Source organism: Hylobates moloch, unplaced genomic scaffold (genome assembly GCF_009828535.3).
Source record: "Hylobates moloch isolate HMO894 unplaced genomic scaffold, HMol_V3 SCAFFOLD_10, whole genome shotgun sequence".
NCBI classification, from domain to species: domain Eukaryota; kingdom Metazoa; phylum Chordata; class Mammalia; order Primates; family Hylobatidae; genus Hylobates; species Hylobates moloch.
In genome coordinates this window covers 94694124-94712387 of record NW_026652285.1, presented here as the reverse complement: position 1 = coordinate 94712387, position 18264 = coordinate 94694124, and the positions used below count along the sequence as shown (strand labels likewise).

The 18264-nt window shown below is 40.1% G+C and overlaps 1 protein-coding gene across 2 annotated transcripts in view; it reads right to left on the bottom strand.

Annotated features, from left to right (window-relative positions):
- The window catches only part of LOC116474273 (olfactory receptor 1J4), a 32653-nt gene extending 17472 nt beyond the window's left edge, over nucleotides 1–15181 (bottom strand). Inside the window, exons 1-2 of one of the 2 annotated variants that reach the window (XR_009215313.1) lie at nucleotides 15065–15154; nucleotides 13685–13792 (exon numbers count right to left, since the gene is read on the bottom strand). The gene's annotated coding sequence lies outside the window, so the exon portion shown is untranslated. Of the gene's footprint in view, nucleotides 1–13684; nucleotides 13793–15064 lie in introns of those variants that run through there. The other variant, XM_058445655.1, reaches the window with a different exon arrangement.
- Nucleotides 15182–18264: the final 3083 nt, after the last annotated feature.

Genomic DNA, 18264 nt, shown 5'->3' with positions numbered 1-18264 from the left:
CAGTATAAATTGCATTACACCCATCTAATTCTCTAGTGATTTTTTTTGTTTGCTTGTTTGTTTTTTTTGAGACAGAGTCTCGCTCTGTCACCCAGGCTGGAGTGCAGTGGCGCAATCTCGGCTCACTGCAAGCTCCGCCTCCCGGGTTCACGCCATTCTCCTGCCTCAGCCTCTCCGAGTAGCTGGGACTACAGGCGCCCGCCACCACGCCCGGCTAATTTTTTATATTTTTTAGTAGAGACGGGGTTTCACCGTGGTCTCGATCTCCTGACCTCGTGATCCGCCCGCCTCGGCCTCCCAAAGCGCTGGGATTACAAGCGTGAGCCACCGCGCCCGGCCGTGATTTTTTTTTTAAACAAAATTAGGTTGGCCACCATCTGGAAGAATCTGTAATAAGACATGAATGGATCTGAACAATGCAGGACATGAATGTCACAGACTCTGAGAACTCCCCACTCACAACTGTTTACCTTACTGCTTCAGTGCATTCTGTCCAGAGCTTCAACTATCAGAATTTTTATTTCCTTTCTTAAGGGTTTTCTCTGGCCACTGGAGCCCAGTTTGTTTACACAGATAGCAAGCTAGAAGTGCTGGAGAATTTGTTCTGTCTATCCACCACTACCATATCCATCAGTCCTCAGTTACAAACAGACAGGAGTTGGTACATGAATCCCCCAGCTCACTCACCTGTAGGGTGGAAGAATCTGAGGTGTGTTGGAGTCTAGTGTTTTCTCAGTGGGATCAGCGTCAGTTACCAGGTGATAATTTTGTTGACCTCCTTTACTCCTCACTTTTCCCTGTCTTATTTTTCCACTCTGCTATTGCTGTTTCCTTTGATTCTCAAATAAACTACTTGCCCTTAATTCTTGGTTTAGAGTTGACTTCTGGAGCAATACAAACTAAACTTCTGTAACTTAATAATAATTTTTTATTATTGGCTATTTGTCAGGAAACAATGTTCTTACATTCTCTGTAACTCAGTAAACATTTTTAAGTGGATCTCTATGTGCCCAATACTAAAGTCTAAAAATTCAGCAATGAATGATAAAAAAAAATCTTTCTTTTCTCTCGGCACATATTAAGAAGGGCTGAGGCCTCATATAGCTGTAAGATATAAACTGTTTTATAGTAGGAATAAGCATGTGCTTGTTGGCTGAAGGTTATTTTGAGGAGAGGAACTGTTCCCTGAGGCTTCAGAAACTTGTCCATTGAAGGTTTTGTGCCTTGATTCTCAGGGTCCTTTGTGAGGATGCTTAACGCCTGTGGTGATGGTGACTGGGAGAAGAGCAATCAGCACAAAGACCAAGAAGACACAGCAGTAGTATCTACAGGGGCAGCTGTCTTCTTCTTGAATTTTGTCAACCCTTGGACAAACTTTCTTCCCGGACCATAGTCTTTCTCATGAAATTCAACAACGGTTCACAAAACTGTCCAATGTCCTTATTACTTATAAAAGAAATGCATGATTATATAAATGTTATGGCAGAAAAATATTTTTAAAATACATAAATGCCTCTAATCCCAATAGCAAAATACAGCTTTTATTAACATTTTGGAGCAGTGCAGGTTTTTAAAAAATAATAATCTGCCTTTTGCAAATAACTGTAAACCTGCCTATATATAATTTTTATTGTGTTCTTTCAAAAATTATGTTTTTCATAAAGCTCATTTTAATGACTATGTAATATTACTTCCAATGAATATGTATCATAATTCCCTTAACCTTTCCCTTATTGATGGAAACTAGTCTGTAACTAATTCTTATCTCTTAAAATTATGCTGTAATTAGACATATTTCTGCATAAAGTTTTTTTCAGTATTGAGCAAATATGTAGAAACTTTCAAAAGTCAAAGCCTATACCATCAATGATCAAACTTCGCTGACTCCTATTTTGTTACAAATGGTGGCACCCAGATCACAGTTGACTTCTCCCCTACAAATTAGCTATCAACTTGAGTGCCTTCAACATTTGCTTAAGTGAATCATTCACCACCATAACAGCTTTAGTCTTTGATCTCATCTTCAATGACCTTGACCTCCCTTGTACTTTAGTCATCTTTTCTCATGGCCATATCATGAAATTGGAAATTGCTTTACCTAAAAAATATTAAATCTAGTGCCATAGCCACTTGGAAATAACAAGATAGTACACAGAGATCAACTCTGTGCACTTTAATTCAAGAAGGAAAATGAGAATCCAGCAGAATCATGAAGGACACCCCAGACCCCAGACAGGAGAATACTGGAAAATGGACCCTGTGACTGCATCCAGCTGCTAAAGTGAGTAAAGCTCCAGTACGTGAGAGAGGCAGAGAGCCTCCCTCTGTGACTCACCTATCCACTGGAGATCTGAGCAACCCAGGCTGAGAGAGACAATTTTGCTTCTCTCAAGCCCTGGAGTTAACTTGGGGAGAAGCTTGGGGATACTGTGCGGAAAACACACCAAAAAAACTGCAGACATTTTCCCAGACCCAGGACTGAGAGCAGGATGCCATTTTTAATCCAAGTGCGTACAAAGTCAGCTATTCTTTGGCAGTGTGGCTGTGCAAGCATTTTAGTCTCAGGCCAGAAACTGGAGCACCTGCTCTGGAACACAGTAATGATCTCCACAGCCGGAACTATGGAAAGTGTCTCAGCAGTAGGTGCTATAATTGTGCTTCTATTGCAAGCCTGCAGTGGGAGGAGAGCTGCTACAGCTGCGGCTTCTCCTGGGCAGCAACACTTGCAGCCAAGGCCAGCTTGGTGCCCTGAAACTGATCTATGTGTGCCATTGATGGGTGCCCCACCCTGCCTCCCTAAGATTGTGGTGCAGCAGGGCCCTCTCTGCTCCACTTCCAGCCAGAAATCAAGGCATTTGGCGTCCGTTTGTCCAGACTAGCAGCATGAGCTGCCCAACCCTTCCTGGACATAGATCTTGGTGCAGCGAGGCTCTTCCCTTCTCCACAGCCAGGCAGATCTTCAGGCATTCAGAGCACCTGTTCACCTGGATCAGCAGCCTGACCCACCCTATTCTTCCTGTGCAGAGATCCTGGTGCAGGGAGACCCCACTGCTACATGCTCAGACAGATCTCCAGGCAGTCAGAGCACCTGCTTGCTTCATCCAGCAACCTGAGTTGCCTCCACCCCTCCTGTGCAGAGATCTTGGTGCACAGGGGCTCTCTCTGATCCATGCCCAGGCAGATCTCCAGGCATTCAAAGCACCTGTTTGCCTGGTTCAGCAGCCTGAGATGCCACAACCCTCCTGTGCAGAGATCTTGGTTTAGGGGGCTTCCCTCTGCTTCATGCCAGGCAAATCTCCAGGGATCTGAGCCCTTACTCTCCTAGATTAAAAGCTTAGGCAGCCCCCTGTCCCCATGCAGAGAACTTGGAACTAAGGAGGTTTCCCTGCTCCACACCTAGGCACACCTCTGGGATCCTGGTGGCCACCCACTGGATTCTCCACTGGCATTGGTTCTTATGTCTGCCATCAAGGGACTCGCAGGTAAACCTGCCCAGTCCAGCTCTGCCCTTCATGGCTCAACCCACAGGCCTGGACAGGGAGCTCAGACTACTGTGCATTCCTCAAATCAGATCATCGCCTGAGGCAAGAGGGAGCTTCTGCCCGTAAACAAGGATTAAGTACAGACTCAACCTTGTTGGCTGCAGCCAGCTGTTACCTATAGTGCCATCTATAGGCTTGTGGGATGAACTGCACAGCCCAATATAAAACCTGCCAAAAGAAGCACGTGGAGCAATAGAAGCAATGACAAAATGCCCTACCCACCAGTATTCTCTACAGTTACACCCCACTGGGAGAGGAGAAAAGGGAAATAATAAATAATAACATTATAGGGAAAGAAAGAAAAAGAAAAAATACTATCTGCACAAAGATAATCACAAAAATTAGAAGTGCCAGCATCTCCAGATGAAAAGGAACCAATGCAAGAATTCTGGCACCACGAAAAATCTGAATGTGGTGACACCACCAAAGGATTGCACTAGATCTCCAGCAGAGGTCCCTAGCCAAAATGGAATCTCAGAAATGACAGATAAAATATTCAAAGATGGATTTCAAAAAAGTTTAATGAGATTCAAGGCAAGGTTGAAAATCAACACAAAAAATCTCCTAAAGCTATCCAGGAAATGAAAGAAGAGATAAACCTCTTAGAAAGAAATCAATCAGTTTCTGGAATTGAAAAACTCACTTAAGGAATTTCAAAACATAAGTGAAAGCTTTATCAATAGACTGGACCAAGCAGAATAAAGATTTTAGAGCTTGAAGATCGGCTTTTTGAATCAACCTAGTCTAATAAAAATGAAGAAAAACTAATTTTTAAAAATTTGTCTTAATGAGCAAAGTCCTTGGGATTATGTAAAGTGACCAAACCTATGGATTATTGGCATCCTTGAGGAAGAAGGAAAAAAACAAACAACCTGGAAAATATATTTGAGGGAATAATTCAAGAAAACTTTTCTAATATTGCTAGAGAGGTATACATCAACCACAGAATATACATTCTTCTCATTTGTACATAGAACCTACTCCAAGATTAACCATATGCTTAGCTGTAAAGCACATCTCAATAATTAAAAAAAAAAACCAAAATCATGCCAATCATATGCTCAGACCATCATGGAATAAAAATAGAAATTAATACCAAGAAGATTTCTCAAAGCCACACAATTACATGAGAGTTAAATTATTTGCTCCTGAATAACTTTTTGGTAAACAATGAAATCAAGGCAGAAATCAAAAAATTCTTTGAAATAAATGAAAATAGAGACACAACATACCAAGATCTCTGGAATGCCACAAACACTGCAGCAAAAGCAGTATTAAGAGGAAAGTTTATAGCGCTAAATGCCTACCTCAAAAAGTTAGAAAGATATCAAATTAATGACCTAACATTACACTTAGAGGAACTAGAAAAACAAGAACAAACTAACCCTAAAGATGGCAGAAGAAAACAAATAAGTAAAATCAGAGCAAAACTGAATGAAACTGAGACCCAAAAATGCATACAAATAATAAATGAAACCAAAAGTTGGTTCTTTGAAAGAATAAAAAATATCAATCGACCACTAGCTAGATTAACAAAAAAAGAGAGAAGATCCAAATAAGCACAATAAAAAATGACAAAGGTGACATTATAACTAATCCCACATAAATACAAAAGATCCTCAGGGACTATTATGAATACCTCTACATACACAAACTAGAAAATCTAGAGGAAATAGACAAATTCCTGAAAATATGCAATCTCCCAAGATTGAATCAGGAAGAAATTGAAACACTGAATAGGCCAATATCAGGAGGAAGATGGTAGATAGGAGGCAGGACTAACTTGCAGCTCCCCCTCTGATGGACAGAGAAGCGCGTGGAGACTCACATCCTGAAATTTTGTTCCAAGAACTATTGTAGGAACATAGCAGGAAAGTCAAGAGAATCCACAGACTCTTTGAAGGAACTGGATCACTGCTGCAGGCTCCCTGAGATGCTGAAAAACTGTGAGTCTACTTGCTTTCTCAACAGGAAGGCTTGTGATCTGGGCAAGTTCTTAGCCCTGGTCACCTGCTGCTTGGAAATAGACTCAGTGCTGTCGGGGTGTAGAGGGGGAAGGAGACACAGTGTGAGTAAGACTGGCCTTTGGGATGCATGCTGCGTGGGAGCAGGGTGAGTCTTTCTCACCTGCCGGATTTCCCCCTCTTCTCTGGTGACCTGTGTGAAAGGAAAATAAATCTTGTGGCCCCAAAATCACTAAGCTAAAGGGAAAAGTCAAGCTGGAAACTGCTTAGGGCAAACCTGCCTACCATTTTATTCAGTCACCCCTCTGCTTACTGAGATAAATGCATGCCTGATTGCCTCCTTTGGAGAGGCTAACAAGAAACTCAAAAAATGCAACCATTTGTCTCTTATCTACTATGACCTGGAAGTCCCCTCCCCGCTTTGAGTTGTCCCACCTTTCCAGACCAAACCAATGTTCATCTTACATATGTTAATTGATGTCTCATGTCTCCCTAAAATGTATAAAACCAAACTGTGCTCTGACCACCTTGGGCACATGTCATCAGAACCACCTGAGGCTGTGTCTCAGGCACCTGTCCTCAACCTTGGCAAAATAAATGTTCTAAATTAACCGAGATCTGTCTCAGATATTTGGGATTCGTACCTGTATGACATAGCAGAAGCAGCCATAATCCCCCTGGGAATATAACTCCATTGGCCTGGGAACCACCCGCCAACCCCCACAGAAGCTGCAGCAAGCCCCACCCAAGGAGAGTCTAAGCTCAGACATGTCTATCCTGCCCCCACCTGGTGGTCTTTCTCTACCCACCCTGGTTGCTGAAGACAAAGGTCATAACCTCTTGGTAGCTCTTTGGCCCTGCCCACCTGAGAAACCTGAATACTTAACTAGGTGTCCCTAGGGCAAGTTTGCATCCTCCCCACAGGACCGCAGCTGCTGTGCTCTTGAAAGCACCACCTACTTGCTGGAGTTCAACCAACACAAAACCAGCACACTAAATAAAAACACAACCAAGGACCCTCACACAGTCAACTTCATTCCCTGCTACCTCCACCACAGCAGGTGCTGGTATCCACGATGCAAGACTTGAAGACAGATCACATCACAGTATTCTTTGTAGATACTCCCCAGTACCATCCCAGGGCCCGGTAGCTCCACTGCATGGCTAAACCTAGAAGAGCAAAAACAATCACTATAGTTTGGCTTTCAGGAGGCCCCATTCCTAGGGGAAGGGGGAGAGTACCACATCAAGGGAGCACCCAGTAGGACAAAGGAATCTGAACAGCAGCCCTTGAATCCCAGATCTTCCTTCTGACATAGTATACCGAAATGAGAAGGAACCCCCCCCAAAAAAACGCTGGTAATACAACAAAACAAGGTTCTTTAACACCCCCAAAAGATCATACCAGCTCACCAGCAATGGATCCAAACCAAGATGAAATCTCTGAATTACCAGGAAAAGAATTCAGGAGTTCGATTATTAAGCTAATCAAGGAGGCACCAGAGAAAGGTGAAGTGCAACTTAAAGAAATCAAAAACATGATACGGATATGAAAGGAAAATTCTTCAGTGAAATAGATGGCATACATTAAAAAAAAAAAAAACAACTTCTGGAAATCAAGGACACACATAAAGAAATGCAAATTACACTGGAAAGTCTCAACAATAGAATCAAACAAGCAGAAGAAAGAACTTCAGAGCTCAAAGACAAGGCTTTTGAATTAACTCAACCTGTCTAAGACAAGGAAAAATAATTTTTTAAAAATGAACAAAGCCTCTAAGAAGGGACTATGTTAAATGTCCAAACCTAAGAATAATCGGTGTTCCCAAGGAAGAAGAGAAATCTAAAATTTTGGAAAACATATCTGAGGGAATAACCAAGGAAAACTTCCCCAGCCTTGGTAGAGATCTAGACATCCAAATACAAGAACTTCAAAGAATACCTGGGAAATTGATTGTAAAAAGATCATCACCTAGGCACATAGTCTTCAGGTTATATAAAGTCAAGATGAAGGAAAAAATCTTAAGAGCTGTGAGGCAACAGCATCAGGTAACCTATAAAGGAAAACCTATCAGATTAACAGCAGATTTCTCAACAGAAACCCTACAAACTAGAAGGGATTAGGGTCCTATTTTTAGCCTCCTTAAACAAAATAATTATCAGCCAAGAATTTTGTATCCAGCAAAACTAGGCTTCATAAATGAAAGAAAGATACAGTCTTTTCCAGGCAAACAAATGCTGAGTGAAATTCACCACTACCAAGTCAGTAATACAAGATCTGCTAAAAGGAGCTCTAAATCTTGAAACAAATCCTTAAAATACACCAAAATAGAATCTCCTTAAAGGATAAATCTCACAGGACCTATGTAACAATAACACAATGAAAATAAAACAAGGTATTCAGCAACAAATAGCATGATGAATAGAATAGTGCCTCATATCTCAATATTAACATTGAATGTAAATGGCCTAAATGCTCTACTTAAAAGATACAGAATGGCATAGTGGATAAAAACTCACCAACCAAGTTTCTGCTCTCTTCAGGAGACTCGCCTAACATATAAGGACTCACATACACTTCAGGTAAAGGGGTGGAAAAGATATTCCATGCAAATAGACACCAAAAACAAGCAAGAATAGCTTTTCTTATATCAGACCAAACAAATGTTAAAGAAACAGCAGTTAAAAAAGACAGAGGGACATGATATAATTATAAAAGGATTAGTCCAGCAAGAAAATATCACAATTTTAAATGTATATGCACGTAACACTGGAGCTCCCAAGTTTATAAAACAATTACTACTAGACTTAAGGAATGACATAGATGGCAACACAACAATAGTGGGGGACTTTAACACTCTACTGACAGCACTAGACAGGTTATCAAGACAGAAAGTCAACAAAGAAACAATAGACTTAAACTACACCCCAGAACAAATTGACTTAACAGATATTTATAGAACATTCTACCCAACAACTTCAGGATATACACTCTATTCATCAGCACATGGAGCATTCTCCCAACAGACCATACGATAAGCCACAAAACAAGTCTCAGTAAATTTAAGAAAATCAAAATTATAGCCGGTACTCTCTCAGACCACAGCGGAATAAAATTGGAAATCAGCTCCAAAAGGAAACCTCAAAATCATGCAAATAAATGGAAATTAAATAACCTGTTCCTGAATGATTGTTGTGTAAACAATGAAATTTTAAAATTTTTTTGAATTGAATAATAGTGATGCGATCTATCAAAACCTCTGGGATATAGCAAAAGCAGTGCCAAGAGGAGAGTTCACAGCATTAAATGCCTACATCAAAAACTCTGAAAGAGCACAAATAGACAATCTAAGATCATACCTCATGGAACTGGAGAAACAAGAACAATCCAAACCCACATCCGGCAGAAGAAAAGAAATAACGAAGATCAAAGCAGAACTAAATGAAACAAACAAAAAACAATACAAAAGATAAATAAAACAAAATGCTGGTTATTTGAAAAGATAAATAAAATTAACAGACCATTAGTGAGATTAACCAAGAAAAGAAGAGAGAAGATCCAAATAAGCTCAATTAGAAATGAAATGGGAGATATTACAACCAATACCACAGCGATACAAAAGATCATTCAAGGATACTATGAATACCATTATGCTCATAAACTAGAAAACGTAGGAGATGAACACATTCCTGGAAATATACAACCCTCCTAGGTTAAACCAGGAAGATACAGAGTCTCTGAATAGACCAATAACAAGCAGCGAGATTGAAATGGTAATTTTTTAAAATGCCAACAAAGAAAAGTCCAAAACCAAATGGATTCACAGCTGAACTCTATCAGACATTCGAATAAGAATTGGTGCCAATCCTATTGACACTATTCCAAAAAATAGAGAAAGAGGGAATCCTTCCTAACACATTCTGTGAAGCCAGTATCACCCTAATACCAAAACCAGGGAAAGACATAACAAAAAAAGACAACTACAGGTCAATATCCCTGATGAACATAGATGCAAAAATCCTCAACAAAGTACTAGTGAACCAAAACCAACAGCGTATCAAAAGGATAATCCACCATGATCAAGTGGGTTTCATATCAGGATGCAGGGATGATTTAACATACGTAAGTCAATTGTAATACACCATGTAGACAGAATTTAAAACAAAACTCACATGATCATCTCAATAGACACAGGAAAAGCATTTGACAAAATCCAGCATCCTTTTACGATTAAAACCTTCAGCAAAATTGGTGTACAAGGGACATACTTTAAGGTAATAAAAGCCATCTACAACAAGCCCACAGCCAACATTATACTGAAGGGGGAAAAGTTGAAAGCATTCCCCCTGAGAACTGGAACAAAACAAGAATGCCCACTTTCATCACTTCTATTCAACATAGTACTAGTAGTCCTAGCCAGAGCAATCAGACAAGAGAAAGAAATAAAGGGCATCCAAATCAGTAAAGAGGGACAAAGTCAAAAACAATAAATGTCGGTGAGGCTGCAGAGAAAAGGGAACGTGTATACACTGTTAGTGGAAATGTAAATTAGTTCAGCCATTGTGGAAAGCACTTTGTAGATTTCTCAAGGAACTCAAAACAGAACTACCATTTGACCCAGCAATCCTATTACTGGGTATATATCCAAAGGAAAACAAGTTGTTCTACCAAAACGACACATATACTTGGATATTCATCACAGTACTATTCATGATAGCAAAGACATGGAATCAACCCAGCTATTCATCAATGGTGGACTAAATAAAAAACTGTAGTACATATATACCATGGAATACTATGAAGCCATAAAAAGAATGAAATCATGTCCTTTGCAGGAACATGGATGCAGCTGGAGGTCATTATCCTAAGTGAACTAACTCAGGAAAAGAAAACCAAATACCACATGTTCTCACTTATATGTGAGAGCTAAACATTGGGTAATCAAGGACTTATGTGGCAACAATGGACACTGGGAACTATTAGAGAAGGGAGGGAGGGAGGAGACAACAGTTGAAAACCTGTCAGGTACTATGCTCAGTACCTGGGTGATGGAATCATTCATTCTCCAAACCTCAGCATTATGCAATATGCCCAGGTAACAAACTTGCACATGTACCCCCTGAATCTAAAATAAAAGTTAAAAAAGAAAAAAAGTCAAATCTAAACATTCAATTCTTTTTTCTCTCTTTTTTATCCTACCCATTATATAGGATATTTGGCCTCATAAATCTATCCAGTCTCTGATCCTGTTCATTTTTCCACAAAATTTGTTTTGCCTTCACTCTTACCTCTTCAGGATGAACTGCATGGTTTATAGCTCTCTTACCAATTTGCCTGTCTTTACCACAAGGTCCTTCCTTCCCACTCTTCCACCAAATCTTCAATGTTGAATCAATCTAACCATCCACCATGTGCACATCCTGACTTTGTTTATTATTCAATCCACTGTAATCTAGATTCCATTCCCACCTTTTATTCGCATTGCTCCTAGTCATGTCACCGAAATCCTCATTATTACTAAATCCAATGAATGGTTTCAGCACTTAACCTTGGCTCTACATTTTTATATTCTCCTTCTCCAAATCTGGTTGTTATTTGATGTCTTTTGGGGACTTTATTTCTCTGCTACTATCTTAATTCTCAATGTTCCCTATGGTCTGTCCTTAGCAACTATTCCCTTCCCTTTCCTTGCTTTGCTCCCTTCTCCTTTCCTCTCCTCTCCTCCCTTTATCTCCCCTCCTTCTTCTTTTTCCTCAGCTTTTACTAACCTCATTTGTTTTTAGGCAATTTCATCCTCCTCTATGTTGACAGTCCGTGAATTTCTATCTCTATCCAAAATATATCCACCTGCCTACTAAATTTGTCTCATGGATGACCTATAGGTACCTCATACTCTATGCAATAAAACTTTTCAAATCTTTTTCTTCTTCTATATTCCCTTCAGTGAATAGCACAACCATACACTCAGCTGTCCAAGCCATAAATTTAGAGGTTTTCAACTCCTTTGTTCTCCTTATTTTCTACATCCTTATCAAAATCAACTCACATCAAAATTACTATATCCATTCGATTCTGACTAATGAGACTTAAATCAATATAGTTCTCTCTAACATCATGGTCACACTCTATATTATACAGACTTTCATACTCTCTTACCTAAATGACTGTCATCTTCTCCTAATGAGTCTCTTTGCTTCTGGTCTTGCATTCCACTACCCCATGCCTGCTCTGCCAACATGTCCTCCGCCCACTGCAAACACATGCTCATTATCCACTCCTGAACTATACCAACTGTTTTTAGTACGATTGTCAATCTGCTGATCGAGTCCTTCTATGGCTCTTTCTTTCGAGTAATATGCAAATTCTTCAATATGGCTTCTAAGATCCTGCATGATTTATTCCTTCTAGTTTCTCTGGACTCATCCTGAACCTCTTCCCCTGTTCAAGTGTACGTTTCAGCCATTCTAATTTTTCTGATAATTGTTTCCTAAATTTGCCATCCTTTCTCTTCTCTAGGTCTTTTCCTATTCCTCTGTTTCTCTCCCTTTCACTTGCTCTGCCTCTATGCTGTTGACATCACCTTCTACTCGTTTTGATTTTCTTGAGTTTCTGCTTACTTGTAACTTTCTACAAGCCTGCTTTGCTGTTCTGTGTGGGAAACGCATGAGGGGAGAAGAAAAGACACACACATAATACCTTTAAGGGTAAACAAGCTTTATTTAAGTCTCATTAGTCAGAATCGAATGGATATAGTAATTTTGATGTGAGTTGATTTTGATAAGGATGTAGAAAATAAGGAGAACAAAGGAGTTGAAAACCTCTAAATTTATGGCTTGGACAGCTGAGTGTATGGTTGTGCTATTCACTGAAGGGAATATAAATGGCAATGCAGATATAACAAGCAAATTGATATAATAAGCAAATGATATAATAAGCAAGTTGCAATGGGAAGGGGATAAAGGAAAAGTGATATATATATATTTACACTCACCACTCCACATCTGATGGGGAAATGCATTTGGGGATGGCCATTAATTCCATTCACCATGCAGGATAATATTCCCTCCCCAGTAATCTAGATGCTTACAAACATCGCTGGTTATGAATGCGCCAGACTCCCTGATGATGGTACCCTATCACAGTATTCTCCCCTGCCACCAGTACAATCCTGCTTCAGCAACAAATTAAAATATTAAGCTTACATGTAGAAAAAGCTCTTAATGATAGTAGCACTGGACTTATGTTGTTATCAGATGAATTTGCTCAGCCATGCACTGTTGTGTTGCAAAATCGAGAGGCATTAGATATGCTTACCGCAGCCCAGGCAGGGGTTTGTGCCTTACTGCATACTAAATGTTATGTGTCTATCCCTGACAATTCTCACAATATTACTCTCCTTGCAAAGCTATCGTGGGTGTGGTTTTTATTAATTGTGTTTTTAATTCTCCTGTGCTTACCATGTAACTGTAATCTATCAACTGTGCCTTCCCCATGTATCTGTAAGGGTATTGTCCTACAACTGAGTATCAAATTGAGGCCCAATGTGGAGAAAAAGTTAAATATTAAATTTGAACTCAATTGAACGTGGACACAAACAATGGTCACCAAGTCCCGGAACAGGCTATGTGAGCCCCTTGAGGCATTCATCCAGCACTGTTTTGGAGAAATCTCTATTTCAATCTATTCCTATACATTAGTTACTGAAAAACAATAGATAATTGCAAACACAAATTGATCTTTTTGTGTTCCTTGAGCCCAGTCGCAAAGGGCCCTCGTCACTGGGCCTCATGCAAAACAACTTCTTACAAAAAGAGCTAGGGTCCCAGACGGCGCCGAAGCTTCATGAGACCTCTCCTTGTCTGTGCACGGACAAGTGGCAGACTCTGGAGCCCAGGCTGTTTCTTCCCAGTCTGGTGGTGAATCCTCCAGAGTCTGGTGAGTTTTGTGTCTGACTCTGGAACCCAGGCTGTTGCTTCCCAGTCTGGTGGTGAATCCTCCATAGTCTGGCGAGTGTAAATATATATATATTTATATATGGAATAAAGGTATGGTGTGTGTGTCTTTTCTTCTCCCCTCATGAGTTTCCCACGCAGAACACTTGCTTGATGCCTTTAATTTGGGTTTGATGCCCCCCTTTGTGCTCCCACAGCACTCGGCTCTTACCTTCATTACAGTGTCTGATGTGTACGGTTTTGTCGATCTCATTTAATGGATTGGGAGCTCTTTGGGGATAGAAAATTGTGTTTTCCCATGGACACAGAGAGGGGAACATCACACACCAGGGCCTGTCAATGGGTGGGGGGGTTAGGGGAGGGATAGCATTAAGAGAAATACCTAATGTAGATGATGGGTTAATGGGTGCAGCAAACACTATGACATGTGTATACCTATATAACAAACCTGCACCTTCTGCACATGTACCCCAGAACTTAAGAGTACAATAATAAATTTTAAAAAAAGAAAAGAAAACTGTGTTTCCTTTACTTACAGTGCCTCATAAAATTCTTGCCACATACTTATTCAATATTCTTCTGAATGAGTAAATGAATGCACAAATTATTGAAACAAATAATGAAAAAAGCAATCTCCTCCACTTAATTCTCCATCTCTTTTATATTTTTGCCAATCTGAATATAGGTTTCTGAAGATTCTCACACTCATTTTTATGGTCAAAGAATACTTTTTGAGTCCTGAGTCTGTTCCAACTATTATTATGGTCATCACTAACCAAAAATAAATCCTGCATGTATTCAGGTGTTTCCCATGAGGAAAATAAATCTCTAGGCCTTGAAAAGTGTTCTTATTCGTCAGGGACTAGTAACACCTCTCCTCCCAGTTCCAAATTGAATGTGGGAAGCAGGAAGTCTGTACAGGCCAGGAGCGGTGGCTCACGCCTATAATCCAGGCACTTTGGGAGGCTGAGGCGGGCAGATCACCTGAGCTCAGGAGTTTGAGACCACCTGGGCAACATGGCAAAACCCCATTTCTACTAAAAATACAAAAAATTAGCTGGACGTGGTGGCACACACCTGTAATCCCAGTTACTTGGGAGGCTGAGGCATGAGAATCACTTGAACCCGGGAGGCAGAGGTTGCAGTGAACTGAGATCATGCCACTGCACTCCAGCCTGGGCAACAGAACTGTCTCAAAACAAAAATAAAACAAAAACAAAACAAACAAACAAAAAACCCAAAAGAATTATTTAAAATATAGAGCTCACTAATATAAGGGAGGCAACATGGAAGAAAGCCTAGAATGAAACCAGGCTTTAGGTTTGAAGTTAATGTGTTTATGTTTCAATACTCGTTTAACCATTTACTTTTGAGACATTGTCAAACTCAATAAATGGGAAAAATACTATCTACATCAAACATTATTGTGATGGTTAAAAAATCTTATAGATGTGAAAGTTCTTTATAAATAAAAAAAATCTGTACATAATAAAAGTTCTTATTTATATTCCCATAGGAGTTGACTGTCTTTAGTGTCTGGCAAAAGCACATCTCAACTGGGAATATTAAGGGAAATACAGTAATTAGCCCCTAACTGTCTCTCACCACAGACTTCCGGCACCAGTCCCCTGGGTTCCCAACCAGGCGCGTAAAGGGAGATACTCTTGCTGTAGCCTTGTGGCTGGTGAAAAACAAAGAATGTGCCTCTTCTCCACTTCAGGGTTGAGCTCATGACTTTTCTCACTGTTCCAGCTCTAAGACTTTTGGAGAGAAAATGAATAATTAGTTCATACCAAGGAGCTGACAATATTTGAATTTATCACTGAACTCGGTAAGACCAATGCTTACAGACTCCACTAAGCAGTCTGTGTGTGTGTGTGTGTGCACGCGTGTGTGTTAATCATCTCCTCCAAAATCTTGCAGATGAGTACACATGTGCCAGGTGGTTTATATAATTTTTGTATCACATCAAATAATTTAGGGTGGACATCACTATTATTATTCTCTGGTGTTTGTACTTTCCTCTTTAGGAAAATGTTGTCTCACAGTTTTGCTGAATATCTGGCCTGCATCCCAGCTATGAGCACATTCCTCAAGGTTTAAAAAATAATAATAATCTGCATTTTTATAAATAGTTATAAACATACCTATATGCAATTTCCTATTATGTCCTTTAAAAATTATATCATAAGCTTTTAATGAATTTGTTTTATTGACTACATATTCTTTTCAATAATGTGTACCATAGTTGCCTTAACCTTTCCCTTATTGATGGAAACTAGGTATCCATCAAAAACATTGGCCAGGGTCTTATTTGCTTTTTTCCTGGGACCCTGAGAAATTTACTTTCTGGGAAGCTGCCTTCGTAAATCCAGTAACTGATTTCTTGGACTCTCTATTCTCTTCTGATCATCTGACTAAAGACTGAAGCAATACATCTATGCAAAGCCTTTTGAGAAATTACAGATTCCACCTCTTTAATGACAAGTGCATATCCAGATGTCTTGTCCATCAATGCTCTGCTGCAGGCAATACGACATGATGATTAGCAGCATGAGTTTGAAATCAGACAAACATAGGATTGAATGACATCCGCATCATTTTCATGATGTAGGATTTTAGGCAAATTATTTATACTCTGTAAACCCTAGTTTCCCATTGGTTAAATGAGAATAATGCCATTTTTTGATCCTGTTAGGCTGATATGATATAAACTGCATCACAGCAGCTGGCCTACATTATTCACACAATAAATATGTGATTAATGAATGATTGTTATTCTAATTTTTATTATCAGCATTATTGATATCACCATCATGGCACAAATCTTGAAACTATAGATTTTTATTCATCCTTAAACTCTCTGATTTACTTAATGAAATTCTTGAGTGCTCTCAGGCAGCAAATATTGTCCTATTTGAAGATACATTTAATAAGGGCTTTAATAGAGTGGGAAGAATATAGTCTTTGAAGCCAGATGGACCTGCTATCAAATCCCAGGCTCACAATATACTACTGCTGTAACATTGGGCAAGTTTCATCACTGAATCCCAGTGTTCTCCTCTCCAAAGTGAGGATCAGAATGCCTACATTGGCTGGGCACAGCGGTTCATGCCTGTAATCCCAGCACTTTGGGAGGCCGAGGTGGGTGGATTACTTGACGTCGGGAGTTCAAGACCTGCCTGGCCAACATGGTGAAACCCCCTCTCAACTAAAAATACAAAACTTGGCCTGGCATGGTAGTGGGCACCTGTACTCCCAGCTATCCAGGAGGCTGAGACAGGAGAATTGCTTGAACCCAGGAGGCAGAGGTTGCAGTGAGTCGAGATGGTTCCACTTCCAAAAAAAAAAAGCCTATGTGGGAACAGGTGAATATTATTTGAAAATCACCTGGTACAAATTAAGCACTATATCAGATTTCTTAACAATCCAACTATTTCTACAGCCCAGCCTTATAGCAGTCATTGCAGCCAAACTGGAAAGATAGTAAATTTGTTCTCAGTGTCTGCAGCCTCTGCTTTCATTCTGCCTGTAATCCCCAACCTTGTCTTCTCACTTTGTCTAAGGAAGCCAGTGCATTTGTTCTGCCATCCAAACCTGGATCCCCCAATAAGTTGCTCTCAGCCATTCTATCTGAGTGAGAGTGTTGGCCATAGGGCTCTCTCTCCCAGGAATACTTACGTTGAAACCTAATCTCTAGTTGGAAACTTAAAGCCCTTTTTCTCTTGCTAAAAGAATTTCAGATATCAGCAAGCTATTGAGGGTGATGTCTCGGGTAGGGATAGGAAGGCTCAATGTTGTTCTGAAAATCACATCACATTGCATGTTCACTTGGAAAACAAAACTAACCCAGATAATCTGAAGAATGTTGAGAAACTTAGAGATATGGTTCTATCACTCATTTTCTACAGTCTATGAAGATTTGGGGGTCAAGTTTGGATCCAAAGTGCTGGAGTCTGTGCAGAAAGCCTTTAGCCTCTAAGACTAAGTAACAAACTAGCTTTCACTTGTTTCTGGGCTTAATAGTAAAGCATTCATAAATATTCTAATTCTGCTGAAATTCTAATTCAATATTACATGGAGCCAGTTGGCTACTTTGCTGTAGTTACTGAAAGTTATCATTTGGCATGAATTTTCACCTACTAGGTTAAGTTGGCTCATATTTACACTCTTCCTGTCACTCAGTTGGTGGGGAGGAGGTACCAGGACTAGTAGGACATGGTTGCCTTTTGAATCCAGTTGAGAAGTGATGATGGGGCTTTTGCATGCTGTTTTTTGTTGCTGTTGTTGTTGTTTGTTTTAAGACAGGGTCTCGCTCTATCACCCAGGATGGAGTGCAGTGGCACAATCTCAGCTCACTGCAGCCTCGACCTCCCAAGCTCAAGTGATCCTCCCACCTCAGCCTCCTGAGTAGCTGGGACCACAGGCACATACCACCATTCCTGGCTATTTTTTTGTATTTTTGGAAGACACAAGGTCTCACCATGTTGCCCAGGCTGGTCTCGAACTACTGAGCTCAAGCAATCCACCCTCCTCAGCCTCCCAAAGTGTTAGGATTACAGGTGTGAGCCAACGCACCTGGTCCTGCACTTGATCTTCTTGTTCTACATTTTTTCCTTTTTCTCTTGTTGGATAGCTGATGACTAGGTAGGAATGAACAGCAGAAATTTTTGCCCCTTCTTTAAATGGGAGAGAATTTTCAGAGCATGGATTCTGTGTTTCATTATAGTGTCTTTATGTTAAGAACCTCTTTAGATTTGACTACCTGGCCTAAGAGGAGGAGATTTCCTCTTTACCATAGGCCA